Source organism: Melospiza melodia, chromosome 4, assembly GCF_035770615.1.
Source record: "Melospiza melodia melodia isolate bMelMel2 chromosome 4, bMelMel2.pri, whole genome shotgun sequence".
Lineage (NCBI taxonomy): Eukaryota > Metazoa > Chordata > Aves > Passeriformes > Passerellidae > Melospiza > Melospiza melodia.
The window spans coordinates 45,172,459-45,196,559 of NC_086197.1; positions in this window are offsets into that span (position 1 = coordinate 45,172,459).

The following is a 24,101-nucleotide window of genomic DNA, read 5'->3' on the forward strand; positions in this document are numbered from 1 at the left end:
CAATCTGCCATCCAGAGGCGGTGCAGCTGAGTTTTGTTTGCCAGAGGAAAGGGCCGTGGGTTGTGTTTGGGGGCATATGGCTGGGAGTGGCCGGCTGTCTCATTAAAAAGATCGATACGCAGGATGGTTCCCAGACCCAAGGTGGCACCAGTGCCAAGTCGGGCTGTTTTTATAGTACCAAGTGCGTCCTGCAATTTGCCATCCAGAAGAGGGGCAGTTGAGTTTTGTTTGCCAGAGAAAAGCGCCGTTGTTTGTGTTTGGGGGCTTGTGGCTGGGAGTGGCCGACTGGCGCCTTAGAATCTGCGATACGCAGCATGGTTCCCAGACCCAAGGTGGCACCAGTTCCAAGTTGGGCTGGTTTGATAGTACCAAGTGGCTCCTGCAATCTGCCATCCAGAAGCGGGGCAGCTTACTTTTGTTTGCCAGGGAAACGGGCCGAGGTTTGTGTTTGGGGGCCTATGGCTGGGAGTGACCGGCTGGCTCCTGGAAAGCTACAATAGGCAGGATGGTGACCAGACCCATGGTGGCACCAGTGCCAAGTTGGGCTGGTTTGATAGTACCAAGTTGCTCCTGCAATCTGCCATCAAAAAGTTGGCAGGCGAGTTTTGTTTTCCAGGGAAAAGCGCCGTTGTTTGTGTTTGGGGGCCTGTGGCTGGGAGTGGCCGGCTGGCTCCTTAGAATCCACGATACGCAGGATGGTTCCCAGACCCAAGGTGGCACCAGTGCCAAGTCGGGCTGGTTTGATACTACCAAGTGGTTCCTGCAATCTGCCATCCAGAAGCAGGGCAGCTTACTTTTGTTTGCCAGGGAAACGGGCCGTGGGTTTTGTTTGGGGGCATATAGCTGAGAGTGGCCGGCTGGCCCCTGAAAATCCACGCTAGGCAGCATGGTTCCAGGATGCAAGGTGGCACCAGTGCCAAGTCGGGCTGGTTTGATGGGTCAAAGTGGCTCCTGCAATCTGCCATCCAGAAGCGGGGCAGCTGATTTTTGTTTGCCAGAGAAAAATTCCGTGGATTGTTTTTGGGGGCATATTGCTGGGAGTGGCCGGCTGGCTCCTTAAAATGCTCGATACGCATGATGGTTCCCAGGCCCAAGGTGTCACCACTACCAAGTCGGCCTGCGGTTTTAGTATCAAGTTCATCCTGCAATTTGCCATCCAGAAGAGGGGCAGTTGAGTTTTGTTTGCCAGAGAAACGGGCCGAGGTTTCTGTTTGGGGACATATGGCTGAGAGTGGCCGGCTGGCCTCTGAAAATCCACGATACACAACATGGTTCCCAGATCCAAGGTGGCACCAGTGCCAAGTTGGGCTGGTTTGATAGTCCCAAGTGTCTCCTGCAATCTGCCATCCAGAAGCGGGGCAGCTTACTTTTGTTTGCCAGAGAAATAGGCCTAGGATTTTGTTTGGGGGCCTGTGGCTAGGAGTGGCCTGCTGGCTCCTAAGAATCCACGATACGCAGGATGTTTACCAGACCCATGGTGGCACCAGTGCCAAGTTGGGCTGGTTTGATAGTACCAAGTGGCTCCTGCAAACTCCATCAAAAAGTTGGCAGGCGTGTTTTGTTTTCCAGGGAACAGCGCCGTTGATTTTGTTTGGGGGCCTGTGGCTGGGAGTGGCCGGCTGGCTCCTTAGAATCCACGATACGCAGGATGGTTCCCAGACCCAAGGTGGCACCAGTGCCAAGTCGGGCTGGTTTGATTACACCAAGTGGCTCCTGCAATCTGCCATCCAGAAGTGAGGCAGCTAAGTTTTGTTTGCCAGAAAAAAGGGCCGTGGTTTTTGTTGGGGGCCTGTGGCTGGGAGTGGCCGGCTGGCTCCTTAGAATCCACCATACGCAGGATGGTTCCCAGACCCAAGGTGGTACCAGTGCCAAGTCGGGCTGGTTTGATAGTACCAAGTGGCTCCTGCAATCTGCCATCCAGAAGCGGGGCAGCTTACTTTTGTTTGCCAGGGAAACGGGCCGAGCTTTGTGTCTCGGGGCCTATGGCAGGGAGTGACCGGCTGGCTCCTGAAAAGCTACGATAGGCAGGATGGTGACCAGACCCATGGTGGCACCAGTGGCAAGTTGGGCTGGTTTGATAGTACCAAGTGGCTCCTGCAATCTGCCATCAAAAAGTTGGCAGGCGAGTTTTGTTTTCCAGGGAAAAGCGCCGTTGTGTGTGTTTTGGGGCCTGTGGCTGGGAGTGGCCAGCTGGCTCCTTAGAATCCACGATACGCAGGATGGTTCCCAGACCCAAGGTGGCACCAGTGCCAAGTCAGGCTGGTTTGTTAGTACCAAGTGGTTCCTGCAATCTGCCATCCAGAAGCGGGGCAGCTGAATTTTGTTTGCCAGAGAAAAAGGCTGTTGTTTGTGTTTCGGGGCCTGTGGCTGGCAGTGGACGGCTGGCTCCTGAAAATCCATGATACGCAGCATGGTTCCCAGACCCAAGGTGGCACCAGTGCCAAGTAGGGCTGGTTTCATAGTACCCAGTGGCTCCTGCAATCTGCCATCCAGAAGAGGGGCAGTTGAGTTTTGTTTTCCAGAGAAAAGGGCCGTGGTTTGTGTTTGGGGCCTATGGCTGAGAGTGACCGGCTGGCCCCTGAAAATCCACGATAGGAAGGATGATTCCCAGATCCAAGGTGGCACCAGTGCCATGTTGTGCTGGTGTGATAGTCCCAAGTGGCTCCTGCAATCTGCCATCCAGAAGCGGGGCAGCTGAATTTTGTTTGCCAGAGAAAAAGGCTGTGGTTTTTGTTTGGGGGCCTATGGCTGGGAGTGGCCGGCTGGCTCCTGAAAATCCATGATACGCAGCATGGTTCCCAGACCCAAGGTGGCACCAGTGCCAAGTGGGGCTGGTTTCACAGTGTCAAGTGCCTCCTGCAATCTCCCATCCAGAAGCGGGGCAGCTGAGTTTTGTTTGCCTGTGAAACGGGCCGTTGTTTTTGATTGGGGTCTGTGGCCGAGAGTGTCCAGCTGCCTCCTGACAATCCACAATACGCAGCATGGTTCCCAGACCCAAGGTGGCACCAGTGCCAAGTCGTGCTGGTTTGATAGTACCAAGTGCGACCTGCAATTTGCCATCCAGAAGAGGGGCAGTTGAGTTTTGTTTGCCAGAGAAAAGCGCCGTTGTTTGTGTTTGGGGTCTTGTGGCTGGGAGTGGCCGACTGGCGCCTTAGAATCTGCGATACGCAGCATGGTTCCCAGACCCAAGGTGGCACCAGTGCCAAGTTGGGCTGGTTTGATAGTACCAAGTGGCTCCTGCAATCTGCCATCCAGAAGCGGGGCAGCTTACTTTTGTTTGCCAGGGAAACGGGCCGAGGTTTGTGACTGGGGGCCTATGGCTGGGAGTGACCGGCTGGCTCCTGGAAAGCTACAATAGGCAGGATGGTTACCAGACCCATGGTGGCACCAGTGCCAAGTTGGGCTGGTTTGATAGTACCAAGTTGCTCCTGCAATCTGCCATCAAAAAGTTGGCAGGCGAGTTTTGTTTTCCAGGGAAAAGCGCCGTTGTTTGTATTTGGGGGCCTGTGGCTGGGAGTGGCCGGCTGGCTCCTTAGAATCCACGATACGCAGGATGGTTCCCAGACCCAAGGTGGCACCAGTGCCAAGTCGGGCTGGTTTGATACTACCAAGTGGTTCCTGCAATCTGCCATCCAGAAGCGGGGCAGCTTACTTTTGTTTGCCAGGGAAACGGGCCCTGGGTTTTGTTTGGGGGCATATAGCTGAGAGTGGCCGGCTGGCCCCTGAAAATCCACGCTAGGCAGCATGGTTCCAGGATGCAAGGTGGCACCAGTGCCAAGTCGGGCTGGTTTGATGGTGCAAAGTGGCTCCTGCAATCTGCCATCCAGAAGCGGGGCAGCTGATTTTTGTTTGCCAGAGAAAAATTCCGTGGATTGTTTTTGGGGGCATATTGCTGGGAGTGGCCGGCTGGCTCCTTAAAATGCTCGATACGCATGATGGTTCCCAGGCCCAAGGTGTCACCACTACCAAGTCGGCCTGCGGTTTTAGTATCAAGTTCATCTTGCAATTTGCCATCCAGAAGAGGGGCAGTTGAGTTTTGTTTCCCAGAGAAACGGGCCGAGGTTTCTGTTTGGGGGCATATGGCTGAGAGTGGCCGGCTGGCCCCTGAAAATCCACGATAGGCAGGATGGTTCCCAGACCCAAGGTGGCACCAGTGCCAAGTCGGGCTGGTTTGTTAGTACCAAGTGGTTCCTGCAATCTGCCATCCAGAAGCGGGGCAGCTGAATTTTGTTTGCCAGAGAAAAAGGCTGTTGTTTGTGTTTCGGGGCCTGTGGCTGGCAGTGGACGGCTGGCTCCTGAAAATCCATGATACGCAGCATGGTTCCCAGACCCAAGGTGGCACCAGTGCCAAGTAGGGCTAGTTTCATAGTACCCAGTGGCTCCTGCAATCTGCCATCCAGAAGAGGGGCAGTTGAGTTTTGTTTTCCAGAGAAAAGGGCCGTGGTTTGTGTTTGGGGCCTATGGCTGAGAGTGACCGGCTGGCCCCTGAAAATCCACGATAGGAAGGATGGTTCCCAGATCCAAGGTGGCAGCAGTGCCATGTTGTGCTGGTGTGATAGTCCCAAGTGGCTCCTGCAATCTGCCATCCAGAAGTGGGGCAGCTGAATTTTGTTTGCCAGAGAAAAAGGCTGTGGTTTTTGTTTGGGGGCCTATGGCTGGGAGTGGCCGGCTGGCTCCTGAAAATCCATGATACGCAGCATGGTTCCCAGACCCAAGGTGGCACCAGTGCCAAGTGGGGCTGGTTTCACAGTGTCAAGTGCCTCCTGCAATCTCCCATCCAGAAGCGGGGCAGCTGAGTTTTGTTTGCCTGTGAAACGGGCCGTTGTTTTTGATTGGGGTCTGTGGCCGAGAATGTTCAGCTGGCTCCTGACAATCCACAATATGCAGGATGGTTCCCAGACCCAAGGTGGCACCAGTGCCAAGTCTTGCTGGTTTGATAGTACCAAGTGGCTCCTGCAATCTGCCATCCAGAAGCGGTGCAGCTGAGTTTTGTTTGCCAGAGGAAAGGGCCGTGGGTTGTGTTTGGGGGCATATGGCTGGGAGTGGCCGGCTGTCTCATTAAAAAGATCGATACGCAGGATGGTTCCCAGACCCAAGGTGGCACCAGTGCCAAGTCGGGCTGTTTTTATAGTACCAAGTGCGTCCTGCAATTTGCCATCCAGAAGAGGGGCAGTTGAGTTTTGTTTGCCAGAGAAAAGCGCCGTTGTTTGTGTTTGGGGGCTTGTGGCTGGGAGTGGCCGACTGGCGCCTTAGAATCTGCGATACGCAGCATGGTTCCCAGACCCAAGGTGGCACCAGTTCCAAGTTGGGCTGGTTTGATAGTACCAAGTGGCTCCTGCAATCTGCCATCCAGAAGCGGGGCAGCTTACTTTTGTTTGCCAGGGAAACGGGCCGAGGTTTGTGTTTGGGGGCCTATGGCTGGGAGTGACCGGCTGGCTCCTGGAAAGCTACAATAGGCAGGATGGTGACCAGACCCATGGTGGCACCAGTGCCAAGTTGGGCTGGTTTGATAGTACCAAGTTGCTCCTGCAATCTGCCATCAAAAAGTTGGCAGGCGAGTTTTGTTTTCCAGGGAAAAGCGCCGTTGTTTGTGTTTGGGGGCCTGTGGCTGGGAGTGGCCGGCTGGCTCCTTAGAATCCACGATACGCAGGATGGTTCCCAGACCCAAGGTGGCACCAGTGCCAAGTCGGGCTGGTTTGATACTACCAAGTGGTTCCTGCAATCTGCCATCCAGAAGCAGGGCAGCTTACTTTTGTTTGCCAGGGAAACGGGCCGTGGGTTTTGTTTGGGGGCATATAGCTGAGAGTGGCCCGCTGGCCCCTGAAAATCCACGCTAGGCAGCATGGTTCCCAGATGCAAGGTGGCACCAGTGCCAAGTCGGGCTGGTTTGATGGTGCAAAGTGGCTCCTGCAATCTGCCATCCAGAAGCGGGGCAGCTGATTTTTGTTTGCCAGAGAAAAATTCCGTGGATTGTTTTTGGGGGCATATTGCTGGGAGTGGCCGGCTGGCTCCTGAAAATGCTCGATACGCATGATGGTTCCCAGGCCCAAGGTGTCACCACTACCAAGTCGGCCTGCGGTTTTAGTATCAAGTTCATCCTGCAATTTGCCATCCAGAAGAGGGGCAGTTGAGTTTTGTTTGCCAGAGAAACGGGCCGAGGTTTCTGTTTGGGGACATATGGCTGAGAGTGGCCGGCTGGCCTCTGAAAATCCACGATACACAACATGGTTCCCAGATCCAAGGTGGCACCAGTGCCAAGTTGGGCTGGTTTGATAGTCCCAAGTGTCTCCTGCAATCTGCCATCCAGAAGCGGGGCAGCTTACTTTTGTTTGCCAGAGAAATAGGCCTAGGTTTTTGTCTGGGGGCCTGTGGCTAGGAGTGGCCTGCTGGCTCCTAAGAATCCACGATACGCAGGATGTTTACCAGACCCATGGTGGCACCAGTGCCAAGTTGGGCTGGTTTGATAGTACCAAGTGGCTCCTGCAAACTCCATCAAAAAGTTGGCAGGCGTGTTTTGTTTTCCAGGGAACAGCGCCGTTGATTTTGTTTGGGGGCCTGTGGCTGGGAGTGGCCGGCTGGCTCCTTAGAATCCACGATACGCAGGATGGTTCCCAGACCCAAGGTGACACCAGTGCCAAGTCGGGCTGGTTTGATTACACCAAGTGGCTCCTGCAATCTGCCATCCATAAGTGAGGCAGCTAAGTTTTGTTTGCCAGAAAAAAGGGCCGTGGTTTTTGTTGGGGGCCTGTGGCGGGGAGTAGCCGGCTGGCTCCTTAAAATTCACGATAGGCAGGATGGTTCCCAGACCCAAGGTGGTACCAGTGCCAAGTCGGGCTGGTTTGATAGTACCAAGTGGCTCCTGCAATCTGCCATCCAGAAGCGGGGCAGCTTACTTTTGTTTGCCAGGGAAACGGGCCGAGCTTTGTGTCTCGGGGCCTATGGCAGGGAGTGACCGGCTGGCTCCTGAAAAGCTACGATAGGCAGGATGGTGACCAGACCCATGGTGGCACCAGTGGCAAGTTGGGCTGGTTTGATAGTACCAAGTGGCTCCTGCAATCTGCCATCAAAAAGTTGGCAGGCGAGTTTTGTTTTCCAGGGAAAAGCGCCGTTGTGTGTGTTTTGGGGCCTGTGGCTGGGAGTGGCCAGCTGGCTCCTTAGAATCCACGATACGCAGGATGGTTCCCAGACCCAAGGTGGCACCAGTGCCAAGTCGGGCTGGTTTGTTAGTACCAAGTGGTTCCTGCAATCTGCCATCCAGAAGCGGGGCAGCTGAATTTTGTTTGCCAGAGAAAAAGGCTGTTGTTTGTGTTTCGGGGCCTGTGGCTGGCAGTGGACGGCTGGCTCCTGAAAATCCATGATACGCAGCATGGTTCCCAGACCCAAGGTGGCACCAGTGCCAAGTAGGGCTGGTTTCATAGTACCCAGTGGCTCCTGCAATCTGCCATCCAGAAGAGGGGCAGTTGAGTTTTGTTTTCCAGAGAAAAGGGCCGTGGTTTGTGTTTGGGGCCTATGGCTGAGAGTGACCGGCTGGCCCCTGAAAATCCACGATAGGAAGGATGATTCCCAGATCCAAGGTGGCACCAGTGCCATGTTGTGCTGGTGTGATAGTCCCAAGTGGCTCCTGCAATCTGCCATCCAGAAGCGGGGCAGCTGAATTTTGTTTGCCAGAGAAAAAGGCTGTGGTTTTTGTTTGGGGGCCTATGGCTGGGAGTGGCCGGCTGGCTCCTGAAAATCCATGATACGCAGCATGGTTCCCAGACCCAAGGTGGCACCAGTGCCAAGTGGGGCTGGTTTCACAGTGTCAAGTGCCTCCTGCAATCTCCCATCCAGAAGCGGGGCAGCTGAGTTTTGTTTGCCTGTGAAACGGGCCGTTGTTTTTGATTGGGGTCTGTGGCCGAGAGTGTCCAGCTGCCTCCTGACAATCCACAATACGCAGGATGGTTCCCAGACCCAAGGTGGCACCAGTGCCAAGTCGTGCTGGTTTGATAGTACCAAGTGCGACCTGCAATTTGCCATCCAGAAGAGGGGCAGTTGAGTTTTGTTTGCCAGAGAAAAGCGCCGTTGTTTGTGTTTGGGGTCTTGTGGCTGGGAGTGGCCGACTGGCGCCTTAGAATCTGCGATACGCAGGATGGTTCCCAGACCCAAGGTGGCACCAGTGCCAAGTCGGGCTGGTTTGATACTACCAAGTGGTTCCTGCAATCTGCCATCCAGAAGCGGGGCAGCTTACTTTTGTTTGCCAGGGAAACGGGCCGTGGGTTTTGTTTGGGGGCATATAGCTGAGAGTGGCCGGCTGGCCCCTGAAAATCCACGCTAGGCAGCATGGTTCCAGGATGCAAGGTGGCACCAGTGCCAAGTCGGGCTGGTTTGATGGGTCAAAGTGGCTCCTGCAATCTGCCATCCAGAAGCGGGGCAGCTGATTTTTGTTTGCCAGAGAAAAATTCCGTGGATTGTTTTTGGGGGCATATTGCTGGGAGTGGCCGGCTGGCTCCTTAAAATGCTCGATACGCATGATGGTTCCCAGGCCCAAGGTGTCACCACTACCAAGTCGGCCTGCGGTTTTAGTATCAAGTTCATCTTGCAATTTGCCATCCAGAAGAGGGGCAGTTGAGTTTTGTTTGCCAGAGAAACGGGCCGAGGTTTCTGTTTGGGGGCATATGGCTGAGAGTGGCCGGCTGGCCCCTGAAAATCCACGATACACAGCATGGTTCCCAGATCCAAGGTGGCACCAGTGCCAAGTTGGGCTGGTTTGATAGTCCCAAGTGTCTCCTGCAATCTGCCATCCAGAAGCGGGGCAGCTTACTTTTGTTTGCCAGAGAAATAGGCCTAGGTTTTTGTTTGGGGGCCTGTGGCTAGGAGTGGCCGGCTGGCTCCTAAGAATCCACGATACGCAGGATGTTTACCAGACCCATGGTGGCACCAGTGCCAAGTTGGGCTGGTTTGATAGTACCAAGTGGCTCCTGCAAACTGCCATCCAGAAGTGAGGCAGCTAAGTTTTGTTTGCGAGAAAAAAGGGCCGTGGTTTTTGTTGGGGGCCTGTGGCGGGGAGTAGCCGGCTGGCTCCTTAAAATCCACGATAGGCAGGATGGTTCCCAGACCCAAGGTGGTACCAGTGCCAAGTCGGGCTGGTTTGATAGTACCAAGTGGCTCCTGCAATCTGCCATCCAGAAGCGGGGCAGCTTACTTTTTTTTGCCAGGGAAACGGGCCGAGCTTTGTGTCTCGGGGCCTATGGCAGGGAGTGACCGGCTGGCTCCTTAGAATCCACGATACGCAGGATGGTGACCAGACCCATGGTGGCACCAGTGGCAAGTTGGGCTGGTTTGATAGTACCAAGTGGCTCCTGCAATCTGCCATCAAAAAGTTGGCAGGCGAGTTTTGTTTTCCAGGGAAAAGCGCCGTTGTGTGTGTTTTGGGGCCTGTGGCTGGGAGTGGCCAGCTGGCTCCTTAGAATCCACGATACGCAGGATGGTTCCCAGACCCAAGGTGGCACCAGTGCCAAGTCGGGCTGGTTTGTTAGTACCAAGTGGTTCCTGCAATCTGCCATCCAGAAGCGGGGCAGCTGAATTTTGTTTGCCAGAGAAAAAGGCTGTTGTTTGTGTTTCGGGGCCTGTGGCTGGCAGTGGACGGCTGGCTCCTGAAAATCCATGATACGCAGCATGGTTCCCAGACCCAAGGTGGCACCAGTGCCAAGTAGGGCTGGTTTCATAGTACCCAGTGGCTCCTGCAATCTGCCATCCAGAAGAGGGGCAGTTGAGTTTTGTTTTCCAGAGAAAAGGGCCGTGGTTTGTGTTTGGGGCCTATGGCTGAGAGTGACCGGCTGGCCCCTGAAAATCCACGATAGGAAGGATGATTCCCAGATCCAAGGTGGCACCAGTGCCATGTTGTGCTGGTGTGATAGTCCCAAGTGGCTCCTGCAATCTGCCATCCAGAAGCGGGGCAGCTGAATTTTGTTTGCCAGAGAAAAAGGCTGTGGTTTTTGTTTGGGGGCCTATGGCTGGGAGTGGCCGGCTGGCTCCTGAAAATCCATGATACGCAGCATGGTTCCCAGACCCAAGGTGGCACCAGTGCCAAGTGGGGCTGGTTTCACAGTGTCAAGTGCCTCCTGCAATCTCCCATCCAGAAGCGGGGCAGCTGAGTTTTGTTTGCCTGTGAAACGGGCCGTTGTTTTTGATTGGGGTCTGTGGCCGAGAGTGTCCAGCTGCCTCCTGACAATCCACAATACGCAGGATGGTTCCCAGACCCAAGGTGGCACCAGTGCCAAGTCGTGCTGGTTTGATAGTACCAAGTGCGACCTGCAATTTGCCATCCAGAAGAGGGGCAGTTGAGTTTTGTTTGCCAGAGAAAAGCGCCGTTGTTTGTGTTTGGGGTCTTGTGGCTGGGAGTGGCCGACTGGCGCCTTAGAATCTGCGATACGCAGCATGGTTCCCAGACCCAAGGTGGCACCAGTGCCAAGTTGGGCTGGTTTGATAGTACCAAGTGGCTCCTGCAATCTGCCATCCAGAAGCGGGGCAGCTTACTTTTGTTTGCCAGGGAAACGGGCCGAGGTTTGTGACTGGGGGCCTATGGCTGGGAGTGACCGGCTGGCTCCTGGAAAGCTACAATAGGCAGGATGGTTACCAGACCCATGGTGGCACCAGTGCCAAGTTGGGCTGGTTTGATAGTACCAAGTTGCTCCTGCAATCTGCCATCAAAAAGTTGGCAGGCGAGTTTTGTTTTCCAGGGAAAAGCGCCGTTGTTTGTATTTGGGGGCCTGTGGCTGGGAGTGGCCGGCTGGCTCCTTAGAATCCACGATACGCAGGATGGTTCCCAGACCCAAGGTGGCACCAGTGCCAAGTCGGGCTGGTTTGATACTACCAAGTGGTTCCTGCAATCTGCCATCCAGAAGCGGGGCAGCTTACTTTTGTTTGCCAGGGAAACGGGCCGTGGGTTTTGTTTGGGGGCATATAGCTGAGAGTGGCCGGCTGGCCCCTGAAAATCCACGCTAGGCAGCATGGTTCCAGGATGCAAGGTGGCACCAGTGCCAAGTCGGGCTGGTTTGATGGGTCAAAGTGGCTCCTGCAATCTGCCATCCAGAAGCGGGGCAGCTGATTTTTGTTTGCCAGAGAAAAATTCCGTGGATTGTTTTTGGGGGCATATTGCTGGGAGTGGCCGGCTGGCTCCTTAAAATGCTCGATACGCATGATGGTTCCCAGGCCCAAGGTGTCACCACTACCAAGTCGGCCTGCGGTTTTAGTATCAAGTTCATCTTGCAATTTGCCATCCAGAAGAGGGGCAGTTGAGTTTTGTTTGCCAGAGAAACGGGCCGAGGTTTCTGTTTGGGGGCATATGGCTGGGAGTGGCCGGCTGGCCCCTGAAAATCCACGATACACAGCATGGTTCCCAGATCCAAGGTGGCACCAGTGCCAAGTTGGGCTGGTTTGATAGTCCCAAGTGTCTCCTGCAATCTGCCATCCAGAAGCGGGGCAGCTTACTTTTGTTTGCCAGAGAAATAGGCCTAGGTTTTTGTTTGGGGGCCTGTGGCTAGGAGTGGCCGGCTGGCTCCTAAGAATCCACGATACGCAGGATGTTTACCAGACCCATGGTGGCACCAGTGCCAAGTTGGGCTGGTTTGATAGTACCAAGTGGCTCCTGCAAACTCCATCAAAAAGTTGGCAGGCGTGTTTTGTTTTCCAGGGAACAGCGCCGTTGATTTTGTTTGGGGGCCTGTGGCTGGGAGTGGCCGGCTGGCTCCTTAGAATCCACGATACGCAGGATGGTTCCCAGACCCAAGGTGGCACCAGTGCCAAGTCGGGCTGGTTTGATTACACCAAGTGACTCCTGCAATCTGCCATCCAGAAGTGAGGCAGCTAAGTTTTGTTTGCGAAAAAAAAGGGCCGTGGTTTTTGTTGGGGGCCTGTGGCTGGGAGTAGCCGGCTGGCTCCTTAAAATCCACGATAGGCAGGATGGTTCCCAGACCCAAGGTGGCACCAGTGCCAAGTTTGGCTGGTTTGATAGTACCAAGTGGCTCCTGCAATCTGCCATCCAGAAGCGGGGCAGCTGAGTTTTTATTGCCAGAGAAAAAGGCTGTGGTTTTTGTTTGGGGGCCTGTGGCTGGCAGTGGCCGGCTGGCTCCTGAAAATCCACGATACGCAGCATGGTTCCCAGACCCAAGGTGGCACCAGTACAAAGTGGGGCTCGTTTGACAGTGTCAAGTGCCTCCTGCAATCTCCCATCCAGAAGCGGGACAGCTGAGTTTTTTTTGCCAGGGAAACGGACCTTTGTTTTTGATTGGGGTCTGTGGCCGAGAGTGGTCGGCTGTCTCCTGACAATCCACAATACGCAGGATGGTTCCCAGACCAAAGGTGGCACCAGTGCCAAGTCGGGCTGGTTTGATAGTACCAAGTGGTTCCTGCAATCTGCCATCCAGAAGCGGGGCAGCTGAGTTTTGTTTGCCAGAGAAAAGGGCCGTGGTTTGTGTTTGGGGGCATATGGCTGAGAGTGGCCGGCTGGCGCCTGAAAATCCACGATAGGCAGGATGGTTCCCAGAGCCAAGGTGGCACCAGTGCCATGTTGGCCTGGTTTGATAGTACCATGTGGCTCCTGCAATCTGCCATCCAGAAGCGGGGCAGCTTACATTTGTTTGCCAGGGAAACGGGCCGAGGTATTTGTCTGGGGGCCTATGGCTGGGAGTGACCGCCTGGCTCCTGAAAAGCTACGATAGGCAGGATGGTGACCAGACCCATGGTGGCACCAGTGCCAAGTTGGGCTGGTTTGATAGTACCAAGTGGCTCCTGCAATCTGCCATCCAGAAGCGGGGTAGCTTACTTTTGTTTGCCAGGGAAACGGGCAGAGCTTTCTGTCTGGGGGCCTATGGTTGGGAGTAACCGGCTGGCTCCTGAAAAGCTACGATAGGCAGGATGGTTCCCAGATCCAAGATGGCACCAGTGCCAAGTCGGGGTGGTTTGATGGTGCAAAGTGGCTCCTGCAATCTGCCATCCTGACGCGGGTCAGCGGATTTTTGTTTCCAAGAGAAATGGTCCGTGGTTTGTTTTTGGGGCTATATGGCTGGGCGTGGCCTGCTGGCTCCTTAAAAAGCTACGATAGGCAGGATGGTTCCCTGACCCAAGGTGGCACCAGTGCCAAGTCGGGCGGTATTCGTAGTACAAAGTGCGTCCTAAAATTTGCCATCCAGAAGAGGGGCAGTTGAGTTTTGTTTACCAGAGAAAAGGGCCGTGGTTTGTTTTTGGGGGCATATGGCTGATAGTGGCCGTCTGGCGCCTGAAAATCCACGATAGGCAGGATGGTTCCCAGACCAGAGGTGGCACCAGTGCCAAGTCGGGCTGGTTTGATAGTACTAAATAGCACCTGCAATCTGCCATGCAGAAGCGGGGCAGCTTACTTTTGTTTGCCAGGGAAACGGGCCGAGGTTTGTGTCTGGGGGCCTATGGCTGGGAGTGACCGCCTGGCTCCTGAAAAGCTACGATAGGCAGGATGGTTACCAGACCCATGGTGGCACCAGTGCCAAGTTGGGCTGGTTTGATAGTACCAAGTGGCTCCTGCAATCTGCCATCAAAAAGTTGGCAGGCGAGTTTTGTTTTCCAGGGAAAAGCGCCGTTGTTTGTGTTTGGGGGACTGTGGCTGGGAGTGACCGGCTGGCTCCTTAGAACACACGATACGCAGGATGGTTCCCAGACCCAAGGTGGCACCAGTGCCACGTCGGGCTGGTTTGATGGTGAAAAGTGGCTCCTGCAATCTGCTATCCTGAAGCGGGGTAGCTTACATTTTTGTGCCAGGGAAACGGGCCGAGGTTTATGACTGGGGGCCTAGGGCTAGAAGTGACCGGCTGGCTCCTGAAAAGCAACAATAGGCAGGATGGTTCCCAGACCCAAGGTGGCACCAGTGCCAAGTTGGGCTGGTTTGATGGTACCAACTGGCTCCTGCAATCTGCCATCTAAAAGTTGTCAGGCGAGTTTTGTTTTCCAGGGAAAAGCGCCGTTGATTTTGTTTGGAGGCCTGTGGCTGGCAGTGGCTGCCTGTCGTCTTACAATCCGGGTTACGCAGCATGGTTCCCAGAGCCAAGGTGGCACCAGTGTCAAGTTGGGCTGGTTTGATAGTACCAAGTGGCTCCTGCAATCTGCCATCCAGACGCGGGGCAGCTTACTTTTGTTTGCCAGGGAAACGGGCCGAGGTATTTGTCTGGGGACCTATGGCTGGGAGTGACCGGCTGGCTCCTGAAAAGCTACGATAGGCAGGATGGTTCCCTGACCCAAGGTGGCACCAGTGCCAAGTCGGGCGGTTTTCGTAGTACAAAGTGCGTCCTAAAATTTGCCATCCAGAAGAGGGGCAGTTGAGTTTTGTTTACCAGAGAAAAGGGCCGTGGTTTGTTTTTGGGGGCATATGGCTGATAGTGGCCGTCTGGCCCCTGAAAATCCACGATAGGCAGGATGGTTCCCAGACCAGAGGTGGCACCAGTGCCAAGTTGGGCTGGTTTGATAGTACTAAATAGCACCTGCAATCTGCCATGCAGAAGCGGGGCAGCTTACTTTTGTTTGCCAGGGAAACGGGCCGAGGTTTGTGTCTGGGGGCCTATGGCTGGGAGTGACCGCCTGGCTCCTGAAAAGCTACGATAGGCAGGATGGTGACCAGACCCATGGTGGCACCAGTGCCAAGTTGGGCTGGTTTGATAGTACCAAGTGGCTCCTGCAATCTGCCATCCAGAAGCGGGGTAGCTTACTTTTGTTTGCCAGGGAAACGGGCAGAGCTTTCTGTCTGGGGGCCTATGGTTGGGAGTAACCGGCTGGCTCCTGAAAAGCTACGATAGGCAGGATGGTTCCCAGATCCAAGATGGCACCAGTGCCAAGTCGGGGTGGTTTGATGGTGCAAAGTGGCTCCTGCAATCTGCCATCCTGACGCGGGTCAGCGGATTTTTGTTTCCAAGAGAAATGGTCCGTGGTTTGTTTTTGGGGCTATATGGCTGGGCGTGGCCTGCTGGCTCCTTAAAAAGCTACGATAGGCAGGATGGTTCCCTGACCCAAGGTGGCACCAGTGCCAAGTCGGGCGGTATTCGTAGTACAAAGTGCGTCCTAAAATTTGCCATCCAGAAGAGGGGCAGTTGAGTTTTGTTTACCAGAGAAAAGGGCCGTGGTTTGTTTTTGGGGGCATATGGCTGATAGTGGCCGTCTGGCGCCTGAAAATCCACGATAGGCAGGATGGTTCCCAGACCAGAGGTGGCACCAGTGCCAAGTCGGGCTGGTTTGATAGTACTAAATAGCACCTGCAATCTGCCATGCAGAAGCGGGGCAGCTTACTTTTGTTTGCCAGGGAAACGGGCCGAGGTTTGTGTCTGGGGGCCTATGGCTGGGAGTGACCGCCTGGCTCCTGAAAAGCTACGATAGGCAGGATGGTTACCAGACCCATGGTGGCACCAGTGCCAAGTTGGGCTGGTTTGATAGTACCAAGTGGCTCCTGCAATCTGCCATCAAAAAGTTGGCAGGCGAGTTTTGTTTTCCAGGGAAAAGCGCCGTTGTTTGTGTTTGGGGGACTGTGGCTGGGAGTGACCGGCTGGCTCCTTAGAACACACGATACGCAGGATGGTTCCCAGACCCAAGGTGGCACCAGTGCCACGTCGGGCTGGTTTGATGGTGAAAAGTGGCTCCTGCAATCTGCTATCCTGAAGCGGGGTAGCTTACATTTTTGTGCCAGGGAAACGGGCCGAGGTTTATGACTGGGGGCCTAGGGCTAGAAGTGACCGGCTGGCTCCTGAAAAGCAACAATAGGCAGGATGGTTCCCAGACCCAAGGTGGCACCAGTGCCAAGTTGGGCTGGTTTGATGGTACCAACTGGCTCCTGCAATCTGCCATCAAAAAGTTGTCAGGCGAGTTTTGTTTTCCAGGGAAAAGCGCCGTTGATTTTGTTTGGAGGCCTGTGGCTGGCAGTGGCTGCCTGTCGTCTTACAATCCGGGTTACGCAGCATGGTTCCCAGAGCCAAGGTGGCACCAGTGTCAAGTTGGGCTGGTTTGATAGTACCAAGTGGCTCCTGCAATCTGCCATCCAGACGCGGGGCAGCTTACTTTTGTTTGCCAGGGAAACGGGCCGAGGTATTTGTCTGGGGACCTATGGCTGGGAGTGACCGGCTGGCTCCTGAAAAGCTACGATAGGCAGGATGGTTCCCTGACCCAAGGTGGCACCAGTGCCAAGTCGGGCGGTTTTCGTAGTACAAAGTGCGTCCTAAAATTTGCCATCCAGAAGAGGGGCAGTTGAGTTTTGTTTACCAGAGAAAAGGGCCGTGGTTTGTTTTTGGGGGCATATGGCTGATAGTGGCCGTCTGGCCCCTGAAAATCCACGATAGGCAGGATGGTTCCCAGACCAGAGGTGGCACCAGTGCCAAGTTGGGCTGGTTTGATAGTACTAAATAGCACCTGCAATCTGCCATGCAGAAGCGGGGCAGCTTACTTTTGTTTGCCAGGGAAACGGGCCGAGGTTTGTGTCTGGGGGCCTATGGCTGGGAGTGACCGCCTGGCTCCTGAAAAGCTACGATAGGCAGGATGGTGACCAGACCCATGGTGGCACCAGTGCCAAGTTGGGCTGGTTTGATAGTACCAAGTGGCTCCTGCAATCTGCCATCAAAAAGTTGGCAGGCCAGTTTTGTTTTCCAGGGAAAAGCGCCGTTGTTTGTGTTTGGGGGACTGTTGGTGGGAGTGGCCGGCTGGCTCCTTAGAACACACGATACGCAGGATGGTTCCCAGACCCAAGGTGGCACCAGTGCCACGTCGGGCTGGTTTGATGGTGAAAAGTGGCTCCTGCAATCTGCCATCCTGAAGCGGGGTAGCTTACATTTGTGTGCCAGGGAAACGGGCCGAGGTTTATGACTGGGGGCCTAGGGCTAGAAGTGACCGGCTGGCTCCTGAAAAGCAACAATAGGCAGGATGGTTCCCAGACCCAAGGTGGCACCAGTGCCAAGTTGGGCTGGTTTGATGGTACCAACTGCCTCCTGCAATCTGCCATCTAAAAGTTGTCAGGCGAGTTTTGTTTTCCAGGGAAAAGCGCCGTTGATTTTGTTTGGAGGCCTGTGGCTGGCAGTGGCTTCCTGTCGTCTTACAATCCGGGTTACGCAGCATGGTTCCCAGAGCCAAGGTGGCACCAGTGTCAAGTTGGGCTGGTTTGATTGTACCAAGTGGCTCCTGCAATCTGCCATCCAGAAGCGGGGCAGCTTACTTTTGTTTGCCAGGGAAACGGGCCGAGCTTTTTGTCTGGGGACCTATGGCTGGGAGTGACCGGCTGGCTCCTGAAAAGCTACGATAGGCAGGATGGTGACCAGACCCATGGTGGCACCAGTGCCAAGTTGGGCTGGTTTGATAGTACCAAGTGTCTCCTGCAATCTGCCATCAAAAACTTGGCAGGTCAGTTTTGTTTTCCAGGGAAAAGCGCCGTTGTTTCTGTTTGGGGGACTGTGGCTGGGAGTGGCCGGCTGGCTCCTTAGAACACAGGATACGCAGGATGGTTCCCAGACCCAAGGTGGCACCAGTGCCAAGTCGGGCTGGTTTGATAGCACCAAGTGGCTCCTGCAATCTGCCATCCAGAAGCGGGGCAGCTTACTTTTGTTTTCCAGGGAAACGGACCGAGGTTTTTTTCTGGGGGCCTATGGCTGGGAGTGACCGGCTGGCTCCTGAAAAGCTACGATAGGCAGGATGGTGACCAGACCCATGGTGGCACCAGTGCCAAGTTGGGCTGGTTTGATAGTACCAAGTGACTCCTGCAATCTGCCATCAAAAAGTTGGCAGGCGAGTTTTGTTTTCCAGGGAAAAGCGCCGTTGTGTGTATTTTGGGGCCTGTGGCTGGGAGTGGCCAGCTGGCTCCTTAGAATCCACGATACGCAGGATGGTTCCCAGACTCAAGGTGGCACCAGTGCCAAGTCGGGCTGGTTTGTTAGTACCAAGTGGTTCCTGCAATCTGCCATCCAGAAGCGGGGCAGCTGAATTTTGTTTGCCAGAGAAAAAGGCTGTTGTTTGTGTTTCGGGGCCTGTGGCTGGCAGTGGACGGCTGGCTCCTGAAAATCCATGATACGCAGCATGGTTCCCAGACCCAAGGTGGCACCAGTGCCAAGTAGGGCTAGTTTCATAGTACCCAGTGGCTCCTGCAATCTGCCATCCAGAAGAGGGGCAGTTGAGTTTTGTTTTCCAGAGAAAAGGGCCGTGGTTTGTGTTTGGGGCCTATGGCTGAGAGTGACCGGCTGGCCCCTGAAAATCCACGATAGGAAGGATGGTTCCCAGATCCAAGGTGGCAGCAGTGCCATGTTGTGCTGGTGTGATAGTCCCAAGTGGCTCCTGCAATCTGCCATCCAGAAGTGGGGCAGCTGAATTTTGTTTGCCAGAGAAAAAGGCTGTGGTTTTTGTTTGGGGGCCTATGGCTGGGAGTGGCCGGCTGGCTCCTGAAAATCCATGATACGCAGCATGGTTCCCAGACCCAAGGTGGCACCAGTGCCAAGTGGGGCTGGTTTCACAGTGTCAAGTGCCTCCTGCAATCTCCCATCCAGAAGCGGGGCAGCTGAGTTTTGTTTGCCTGTGAAACGGGCCGTTGTTTTTGATTGGGGTCTGTGGCCGAGAATGTTCAGCTGGCTCCTGACAATCCACAATATGCAGGATGGTTCCCAGACCCAAGGTGGCACCAGTGCCAAGTCTTGCTGGTTTGATAGTACCAAGTGGCTCCTGCAATCTGCCATCCAGAAGCGGTGCAGCTGAGTTTTGTTTGCCAGAGGAAAGGGCCGTGGGTTGTGTTTGGGGGCATATGGCTGGGAGTGGCCGGCTGTCTCATTAAAAAGATCGATACGCAGGATGGTTCCCAGACCCAAGGTGGCACCAGTGCCAAGTCGGGCTGTTTTTATAGTACCAAGTGCGTCCTGCAATTTGCCATCCAGAAGAGGGGCAGTTGAGTTTTGTTTGCCAGAGGAAAGCGCCGTTGTTTGTGTTTGGGGGCTTGTGGCTGGGAGTGGCCGACTGGCGCCTTAGAATCTGCGATACGCAGCATGGTTCCCAGAGCCAAGGTGGCACCAGTTCCAAGTTGGGCTGGTTTGATAGTACCAAGTGGCTCCTGCAATCTGCCATCCAGAAGCGGGGCAGCTTACTTTTGTTTGCCAGGGAAACGGGCCGAGGTTTGTGTTTGGGGGCCTATGGCTGGGAGTGACCGGCTGGCTCCTGGAAAGCTACAATAGGCAGGATGGTGACCAGACCCATGGTGGCACCAGTGCCAAGTTGGGCTGGTTTGATAGTACCAAGTTGCTCCTGCAATCTGCCATCAAAAAGTTGGCAGGCGAGTTTTGTTTTCCAGGGAAAAGCGCCGTTGTTTGTGTTTGGGGGCCTGTGGCTGGGAGTGGCCGGCTGGCTCCTTAGAATCCACGATACGCAGGATGGTTCCCAGACCCAAGGTGGCACCAGTGCCAAGTCGGGCTGGTTTGATACTACCAAGTGGTTCCTGCAATCTGCCATCCAGAAGCAGGGGAGCTTACTTTTGTTTGCCAGGGAAACGGGCCGTGGGTTTTGTTTGGGGGCATATAGCTGAGAGTGGCCCGCTGGCCCCTGAAAATCCACGCTAGGCAGCATGGTTCCCAGATGCAAGGTGGCACCAGTGCCAAGTCGGGCTGGTTTGATGGTGCAAAGTGGCTCCTGCAATCTGCCATCCAGAAGCGGGGCAGCTGATTTTTGTTTGCCAGAGAAAAATTCCGTGGATTGTTTTTGGGGGCATATTGCTGGGAGTGGCCGGCTGGCTCCTTAAAATGCTCGATACGCATGATGGTTCCCAGGCCCAAGGTGTCACCACTACCAAGTCGGCCTGCGGTTTTAGTATCAAGTTCATCCTGCAATTTGCCATCCAGAAGAGGGGCAGTTGAGTTTTGTTTGCCAGAGAAACGGGCCGAGGTTTCTGTTTGGGGACATATGGCTGAGAGTGGCCGGCTGGCCTCTGAAAATCCACGATACACAACATGGTTCCCAGATCCAAGGTGGCACCAGTGCCAAGTTGGGCTGGTTTGATAGTCCCAAGTGTCTCCTGCAATCTGCCATCCAGAAGCGGGGCAGCTTACTTTTGTTTGCCAGAGAAATAGGCCTAGGTTTTTGTTTGGGGGCCTGTGGCTAGGAGTGGCCTGCTGGCTCCTAAGAATCCACGATACGCAGGATGTTTACCAGACCCATGGTGGCACCAGTGCCAAGTTGGGCTGGTTTGATAGTACCAAGTGGCTCCTGCAAACTCCATCAAAAAGTTGGCAGGCGTGTTTTGTTTTCCAGGGAACAGCGCCGTTGATTTTGTTTGGGGGCCTGTGGCTGGGAGTGGCCGGCTGGCTCCTTAGAATCCACGATACGCAGGATGGTTCCCAGACCCAAGGTGACACCAGTGCCAAGTCGGGCTGGTTTGATTACACCAAGTGGCTCCTGCAATCTGCCATCCATAAGTGAGGCAGCTAAGTTTTGTTTGCCAGAAAAAAGGGCCGTGGTTTTTGTTGGGGGCCTGTGGCGGGGAGTAGCCGGCTGGCTCCTTAAAATCCACGATAGGCAGGATGGTTCCCAGACCCAAGGTGGTACCAGTGCCAAGTCGGGCTGGTTTGATAGTACCAAGTGGCTCCTGCAATCTGCCATCCAGAAGCGGGGCAGCTTACTTTTGTTTGCCAGGGAAACGGGCCGAGCTTTGTGTCTCGGGGCCTATGGCAGGGAGTGACCGGCTGGCTCCTGAAAAGCTACGATAGGCAGGATGGTGACCAGACCCATGGTGGCACCAGTGGCAAGTTGGGCTGGTTTGATAGTACCAAGTGGCTCCTGCAATCTGCCATCAAAAAGTTGGCAGGCGAGGTTGTTTTCCAGGGAAAAGCGCCGTTGTGTGTGTTTTGGGGCCTGTGGCTGGGAGTGGCCAGCTGGCTCCTTAGAATCCACGATACGCAGGATGGTTCCCAGACCCAAGGTGGCACCAGTGCCAAGTCAGGCTGGTTTGATAGCACCAAGTGGCTCCTGCAATCTGCCATCCAGAAGCGGGGCAGCTTACTTTTGTTTGCCAGGGAAACGGGCCGAGCTTTTTGTCTGGGGGCCTATGGCTGGGAGTGACCGGCTGGCTCCTGAAAAGCTACGATAGGCAGGATGGTGACCAGACCCATGGTGGCACCAGTGCCAAGTTGGGCTGGTTTGATAGTACCAAGTGGCTCCTGCAATCTGCCATCAAAAAGTTGGCAGGCGAGTTTTGTTTTCCAGGGAAAAGCGCCGTTGTGTGTGTTTTGGGGCCTGTGGCTGGGAGTGGCCAGCTGGCTCCTTAGAATCCACGATACGCAGGATGGTTCCCAGACCCAAGGTGGCACCAGTGCCAAGTCGGGCTGGTTTGTTAGTACCAAGTGGTTCCTGCAATCTGCCATCCAGAAGCGGGGCAGCTGAATTTTGTTTGCCAGAGAAAAAGGCTGTTGTTTGTGTTTCGGGGCCTGTGGCTGGCAGTGGACGGCTGGCTCCTGAAAATCCATGATACGCAGCATGGTTCCCAGACCCAAGGTGGCACCAGTGCCAAGTAGGGCTGGTTTCATAGTACCCAGTGGCTCCTGCAATCTGCCATCCAGAAGAGGGGCAGTTGAGTTTTGTTTTCCAGAGAAAAGGGCCGTGGTTTGTGTTTGGGGCCTATGGCTGAGAGTGACCGGCTGGCCCCTGAAAATCCACGATAGGAAGGATGATTCCCAGATCCAAGGTGGCACCAGTGCCATGTTGTGCTGGTGTGATAGTCCCAAGTGGCTCCTGCAATCTGCCATCCAGAAGCGGGGCAGCTGAATTTTGTTTGCCAGAGAAAAAGGCTGTGGTTTTTGTTTGGGGGCCTATGGCTGGGAGTGGCCGGCTGGCTCCTGAAAATCCGGGTTACGCAGCATGGTTCCCAGACCCAAGGTGGCACCAGTGCCAAGTGGGGCTGGTTTCACAGTGTCAAGTGCCTCCTGCAATCTCCCATCCAGAAGCGGGGCAGCTGAGTTTTGTTTGCCTGTGAAACGGGCCGTTGTTTTTGATTGGGGTCTGTGGCCGAGAGTGTCCAGCTGGCTCCTGACAATCCACAATACGCAGGATGGTTCCCAGACCCAAGGTGGCACCCGTGCCAAGTCGTGCTGGTTTGATAGTACCAAGTGCGTCCTGCAATTTGCCATCCAGAAGAGGGGCAGTTGAGTTTTGTTTGCCAGAGAAAAGCGCCGTTGTTTGTGTTTGGGGGCTTGTGGCTGGGAGTGGCCGACTGGCGCCTTAGAATCTGCGATACGCAGCATGGTTCCCAGACCCAAGGTGGCACCAGTGCCAAGTCGGGCTGGTTTGATAGTACCAAGTGGCTCCTGCAATCTGCCATCCAGAAGCGGGGCAGCTTACTTTTGTTTGCCAGGGAAACGGGCCGAGGTTTGTGTTTGGGGGCCTATGGCTGGGAGTGACCGGCTGGCTCCTGGAAAGCTACAATAGGCAGGATGCTTACCAGACCCATGGTGGCACCAGTGCCAAGTTGGGCTGGTTTGATAGTACCAAGTTGCTCCTGCAATCTGCCATCAAAAAGTTGGCAGGCGAGTTTTGTTTTCCAGGGAAAAGCGCCGTTGTTTGTATTTGGGGGCCTGTGGCTGGGAGTGGCCGGCTGGCTCCTTAGAATCCACGATACGCAGGATGGTTCCCAGACCCAAGGTGGCACCAGTGCCAAGTCGGGCTGGTTTGATACTACCAAGTGGTTCCTGCAATCTGCCATCCAGAAGCGGGGCAGCTTACTTTTGTTTGCCAGAGAAAAATTCCGTGGATTGTTTTTGGGGGCATATTGCTGGGAGTGGCCGGCTGGCTCCTTAAAATGCTCGATACGCATGATGGTTCCCAGGCCCAAGGTGTCACCACTACCAAGTCGGCCTGCGGTTTTAGTATCAAGTTCATCTTGCAATTTGCCATCCAGAAGAGGGGCAGTTGAGTTTTGTTTGCCAGAGAAACGGGCCGAGGTTTCTGTTTGGGGGCATATGGCTGAGAGTGGCCGGCTGGCCCCTGAAAATCCACGATACACAGCATGGTTCCCAGATCCAAGGTGGCACCAGTGCCAAGTTGGGCTGGTTTGATAGTCCCAAGTGTCTCCTGCAATCTGCCATCCAGAAGCGGGGCAGCTTACTTTTGTTTGCCAGAGAAATAGGCCTAGGTTTTTGTTTGGGGGCCTGTGGCTAGGAGTGGCCGGCTGGCTCCTAAGAATCCACGATATGCAGGATGTTTACCAGACCCATGGTGGCACCAGTGCCAAGTTGGGCTGGTTTGATAGTACCAAGTGGCTCCTGCAAACTCCATCAAAAAGTTGGCAGGCGTGTTTTGTTTTCCAGGGAACAGCGCCGTTGATTTTGTTTGGGGGCCTGTGGCTGGGAGTGGCCGGCTGGCTCCTTAGAATCCACGATACGCAGGATGGTTCCCAGACCCAAGGTGGCACCAGTGCCAAGTCGGGCTGGTTTGATTACACCAAGTGACTCCTGCAATCTGCCATCCAGAAGTGAGGCAGCTAAGTTTTGTTTGCGAGAAAAAAGGGCCGTGGTTTTTGTTGGGGGCCTGTGGCTGGGAGTAGCCGGCTGGCTCCTTAAAATCCACGATAGGCAGGATGGTTCCCAGACCCAAGGTGGCACCAGTGCCAAGTCGGGCTGGTTTGATAGTACCAAGTGGCTCCTGCAATCTGCCATCCAGAAGCAGGGCAGCTGAGTTTTGTTTGCCAGAGAAAAAGGCTGTGGTTTTTGTTTGGGGGCCTGTGGCTGGCAGTGGCCGGCTGGCTCCTGAAAATCCACGATACGCAGCATGGTTCCCAGACCCAAGGTGGCACCAGTACAAAGTGGGGCTCTTTTGACAGTGTCAAGTGCCTCCTGCAATCTCCCATCCAGAAGCGGGGCAGCTGAGTTTTTTTTGCCAGGGAAACGGACCTTTGTTTTTGATTGGGGTCTGTGGCCGAGAGTGGTCGGCTGTCTCCTGACAATCCACAATACGCAGGATGGTTCCCAGACCAAAGGTGGCACCAGTGCCAAGTCGGGCTGGTTTGATAGTACCAAGTGTCTCCTGCACTCTGCCATCCAGAAGCGGGGCAGCTGAGTTTTGTTTGCCAGAGAAAAGGGCCGTGGGTTGTGTTTGGGGGCATATGGCTG